Raw genomic sequence first — 6,000 nt, 5'->3', positions numbered from 1 at the left:
CAGAATTGTACCCCATTTATCAGGGCTCCAGGTCACACGTTCGTAGCACCAGTTCGACGTGCTCTGCAGTGGTTTGGGGTTAATGAGATGCAAAGCACTGGCTTCCTTGCGTAGAGTCCGCTTCAATTGAGCATTTTTAGCAAAGTTCTGTTGGAAATGTTTTCACCTGTGGTCGCAGCAACCTAAGAGAGTTGATGACAGGACATTGTAGAGTTCCGTCTTGCTGTTAAAGCCAGATAGCGGTCCGTTCTGGTTTATTTCCCCGGGCGATCTTAGCCAGTCTTCTTGTAATAATTCCTGTCTCCCGAAACTGCTTCCAAAGTGCCGCGACGATACTGCTTGACACATTAAGCCAAAGTGCCACCTCCGTCTGTGACTTTCCGGCTCCATGTCGTCCAACGGCCCCCCATCTCAAGAATTATCTAAACGACGATGACCTGCCATTCTGAGTACTGAAGGTGTGGCTGTCGCACTGAGCTAACAAAAATACGGGAATGAAGTGATGTGGTTGCATCTCGTGTTTTTATAGGCATGAATAATTTGCATAATGTGCGGCTCTGTAAAGTGGTAGATCGATTTCTATTGGCTACTCGGAATTTGCATGCCAGGATGCCTATTATATCAAATTTTTGTCACAATAAAAAATCTTATTATAATAAAATATTCATGGAAAACATTTTTGTTTGTTAATTTTGCCGAGCAGTGTATTAATATTTAGTATTAGAACGATAAATGATGCATAAAAGCAGAATTTTCTGCATCTACAAAAATAAATAAATAAAGAAAATAAGGAACGAAAAAAAAATAAATTATTTATTCCTTGCCTATCACCAAAAAAATCCTGATAATCATTTATTCCTTGCCTATCACCAAAAAGGTTACCATTCGTTCCGATTTGAACTTGACTGAACTTTTTGCCTCTGCCACCATGCCAGGCAAACCGTTCTGTGTTTGCTAACACGATGCGCGAAGGTAAACTTCGTGAGATCCAGACGTGCTTATTCAAGAGGACTTTGTATTTTGGGCACTGCGTCTTGTCTACCTTGAAAGTGAAAGTTTACTTCTCTCGTTCATTTTACTGATTCCTTTCAGACCTAATACGCCTCATTCATATCGTCCCCCCCCCCCATCACCAAGATATGTAGGTGCCAAACTTTGCATTCAGCACGAGCTAAGCTATTCTTCGTATGAACATCTAGTGGTGTCCCCTCAGAAAAGAAGTGTCCCTTGAACTTGAACCTCCCACCTAAAAAGTTGTCGGCCTTTTTAGGTGGGGACTCCGATATCTGAATACAGTACAATATTCCAAATGGGATCTCGTCTTATGCAGAGAGAGAGAGAGAGAGAGAGATCAATCACTTGGAAAGCTCCTATAAATCTTAAACAGGATACGTTGTCCTGTTTAAGATTTATAGGAGCTCTTGTTTACACCACATGATAAATTTCATATGTGACTGTATTGTTAACCCTTAAATCTTTTTTAAAATATTTTCGTAAAAAAAAACTTTGTTTTCATTCTAAACTACGAATAAATAACGCCAGGATTTCTGTTCTTCATTGTAAAACCTTAAGTTTAGAAGCAATCGTAACCGAGTGGTCAGGCAAAAGAGTGCATAAGTACACGTGCGTTGAGCGGGATTCAAGCCCATGGCTGCTAAATACGGTGCTGTTTCTTGTATTCTTTCTATCTTCAGAACTCATCTGTCAGTGTGGTCATGCCGGAGTGAGTATAAACAGAAAATTTATTTATGTATATACATTTATCAAACTTTAGCTGCCCGTTTTGCAGTTCATGTCTGCTACCGATCCAAAGCATTCCGATGCAGCATGGCCTAGTTCTGCTCGTTAACCACTTTCCTATCTTCAGATCATTACCAACTTGGAAGGCTTCTCTGAATTCTCTCGCCCGTATTATTAAGGAAGATTAAAAACAGGAGGATCTCCAATGGAGAGGTTATGGGGCACCGTCCCAAATGTGGGACGGTGCCCCATAACCTCTCTCTTCTGGATTCCATTCAAAGAAGGCAGTTAGGGTTTTTTTTTTTTTATGTAAACCCCAAACACGAGAGGTATTAGAACCTATAGTACTTAGTACCGTGCTTGGGTTGGGGGTTGAGAAGACGAAAGAAGATATTTGTTGGCATTGGACTTGAATTTCTGTAGACTGTAATTTTCAGGAAATACGTAAGAAGGAAGGTTGTTCCAGAAAACGGCAGTTGAATGAATAAACCAGGAAGATGAAAAGTTGGTTCTGTGAGTTTGAAGTTGGACAGTAAATGGATGTTGGCTGGTGGCGGCATGTGTTCAGACTGATTTGAAATAGACAGAAGGAATTATAGAATCCAATTCAGAAGAACAGTGCCCATGGAAGTATCTGAACAAAACGCATGCAGCAGAAATAGTACGTCTATGAGAGAGCGAGTGGAGAGACTCTGTTAGAGATGAATCATTAATTAACCTAACTGCCCCTCTTCTGAATGGAATCAAGAAGCCTGAGAGAGGTTTTGGGGGCACCACCCCAGATGTGGGAACAATATTCCATGGCAGGGCGGATTTGCGATTTATACAGAGTGAGCAGAATGTTTGGAAGAAAAGTAACGCCGAGAGCGAAAGAGAAAACCAAGTTTTTTAGATGCAGAGGAAGCAATATTTGTAATGTGCTTGTGCCAAAACAGATATATCATTTTGCCTAGAAATCGGAGTGTCACTAAAGATAAGCACAGGAGCAGAAGAATCCTTTTTGCTAGATATAAGACAAGACTGAGTTTTAGAAGGGTTGAAATCAACTAAGTTGTCTTTGCCGCACTGGAGAATACCTGAAGATCGGCATTTAAGGAATTGGTAGCAGATTTTCGAGAAGTTGAAGCCGATTGAGCAGGGCAAGATTTCTCAAAATGGAAAGTAGAATGCAATGTGCTATCATCGGCCAAACTAGGGATAGGATTTCCAGTCAATGGAAGAAGGTCATTAATATACAAGAGGAAAAGAGTGGGGGAAAGAACTGAACCTTGGGAGATACCGGCATTAGTGGAGAAGTTAAAAGACAGAGAGCCATCTACCATCACCCTCAGTGAGCGATCAGAGAGAAAACTGGATAACAAATTACTAAAAACAGTTGGCAAAGCATAAGATGGAAGCTTGTTTAGAAGACCTTTATGCCAAACACGATCGAAAGCCTTTGAGATGTCAAGAGAAACTACTTGTGTTTCACCGAACCTTTCCATTGAATTAGTCCATCAATGGGTAACATAAGCCAGAATATTACCAGTGAATCGACACTGACGGAACCATACTGGCGATCGTTGATCAGACGGAAGGTTTCTAGGTAGTTTAAGAGTTGGCGGTTAATTGATTTCTCCATTACTTTAGAAAGAGTAGAAGTAATTGCAGTAGTACGATAATTGGATGGGAGGGATTTGTCACCCTTTTTAGGAACTGGCTGGATATGAGCAAATTTCCAAGCAGAAGGAAAAACACCTTTGGAATAAGAAAGTGAAAAAAGGTGGCAAAGAATAGAAGTAAGTTCAGGAGCACAGGTTTTGAGCACTTGCTTCTTGCCCTAATGCTCACCTACCATTAGGGCAAGAAGCAAGTTTTCTACTCTTAGCCTGTTCAAACTCTAGTTTGGACTGATTGATAACTGCTTTACAATTGTTGCGAGCTTTGGTGTAGGCAGAAGATGAAAATGAAGAATTAGAAACAAACCAATTACGATATGCAACGTTCTTCTCTTGAACAGCTTGAACAAGGTTCAGATAAAGGACGAGATTTTAAAGTCGAGTGTGGGATAAAGGTTTCCATTCCTGCAAGAATAATTTCACTGACACGATCTGAGCAAACGTTGACATCAGAAGTTTTGAAACAGTAATCCAACCAAAGAAAAGAAGAAAAGAAATCTCGCAGGCCATCCTATTTTGCATTCTTGTAATGCCAAACAACGCGAGGTTGGGAATAGCCATGAGTAAAAGGTTCCATTGGAGAAGACAATCACCAAGTTGTGATCTGAAGTGCCTAAAGGACCTCTCACTTCGACCGTGTACTTAGAAGGGTTGTTTGTGAGAAAAAGATCAAGCGTGTTGGCTGTATGATTAGGATTGTCCGGTATTCTTGTAGGTAAATGAACAATCTGTGCAAGGTCATTAGTAATTGCAAAAGCCTCAGCATCTGGACCAGCTGGGTCGGTGTGACTAGAAAACGGAAGCCAGCTAGAGTTATGAACATTAAAATCACCAAGGAAAATCACCTCACTGTTAGGAAAGTTGGACTGGAGAAAGTCAAGTTGCAAAGTAAGGAAGTCAAAGAGCTCCAAGTGATTAGTGGAGTTGGGAGAACTGCTCTTCTGAATTGGCTTCTTCTCGTATAATCCCACCTTTCTCTTCCACTCCCTCCCTCTCAAACCAATCCTAACACGTGCCACAACCAGTCAACATTCACTTACTGTCCAACTTCAGACCCACAGAACGAACTTTTCTTCTTCCTTCTTTATCCCTTCAACTTCAGTTTTCTAGAACAACCTCCCTTCACGCGTGTTTCTTTAAAATTACAATCTACAGAATTTCGAGTCTTCTTTCATCTTTTCAACCTTCAATCTGCGCACCGTATTAAGTACTACAGGTTCTAATACCGTTTGTGTTTGTTGTTTTCATAAATAACCTAAAATAGAAAAAGGCTTCACCTGTTAACTTGTTCATCTTAAAGAATATCCATTTATCGTGGTCCCCTGTTCTCTTTTCCTATAGCCAATCCTTTATTCAACGAAGGATCTTTTAGTAGTTCCTCATTTTAATAGCCTTTCGTCACGTGGAACTGTATCAGAAGCTTTAAAAATTCAGGGTAAATAATATCGCACGCAGACTTTTTCTATAAGAGGATGTAACTTATACCATTAGCCCCTTATCTTCCCTCATTTTCAGTAACTTTTCTTATAGTCTGTTCTCCGACGAAATCGCTGTCATTTATTTAACAGCAATCTGACTCCATGTGACTTCCCCCTCCCGCCGGTTAGAACGGTTTTGAACTCTGATTATTGTTGCAAAGTACCTATTCAATTCATCTGCCTCTTCTGCTGTGCTTTCTGTGATCCACCACGATCCAGTAAGGAACTATCTGATTCACTCTCATTTTTTTTATTATTCACTACGAGTAGAACTCCCCACTCTTCGTTCCTAGCTCTCTTTTCTAGTCATTCCTCGTTCTCTCCCTTCGCCTGTCTTACACATCTCTGGCTTTTGTTATACACAGTGGACACTCGATATCTGTCAACTTAATAATCCGTAGTTTCTCACATCCGTTGTCCACCATTTAACAGCATTATTCTTTCATTCGTCGCCATCTCTCTCCACCTGTTTCATTCGTCATGTACTAACTTCCACTCGCTCATCGGCGTCAGTTTTCCAGGAACACTCCTGTTGATAAGTCCTCAAGCCTTTTATCTGACGATTTTTTTCTTAATTACTTTATTTTTCCAACTAGAAAGCTAATAAGTCAAGAATAGTCATCACTGCGGAAACGAAATTTAAAATTATTTCTTGTTTTGAAGCTGGAAAACGAGCGGTAGAAACTGGACATGAACATGGAATGCCGCTCAGAAGAATAAGACAATTTTAACTGAAAAATAAAAATATAAAAGACGTTGCAAAATTAGCAAAGACTGGTACAGTTAAATGATTTTGAACTGGAGGAAGTATTTTGGTGAAAATGTTTGTATTTGGTAATGTTTTGATTTGGATGTCTAATTAGTGAGCTAACGGAGTTAATATGAATTGTAATTCGTCAAGCAGAAGGCAATGAATAGTTTTTACGATCTCAAGGTGGGCAAAGAAAATTGCAAGCAGAATTTTCCCCAAGTGAGAGCTGGTTCGATAAATTTAAATTAAAGCCTGGTGAGACTGCATTTGCAACGTTCCATTCAGGTTGGTTCCCAGCTGAAGCAACGGATTCTTCAGAGCTTACCGCGTAATTCAACTTGTCGAATCAAGATACCATGCTTACTGCGGATGA

This window comes from Mastigoproctus giganteus, chromosome 3, assembly GCF_048544385.1.
Source record: "Mastigoproctus giganteus isolate SK-2022 chromosome 3, ASM4854438v1, whole genome shotgun sequence".
NCBI classification, from domain to species: domain Eukaryota; kingdom Metazoa; phylum Arthropoda; class Arachnida; order Uropygi; family Thelyphonidae; genus Mastigoproctus; species Mastigoproctus giganteus.
Note: the sequence above shows the minus strand (reverse complement) of the source record.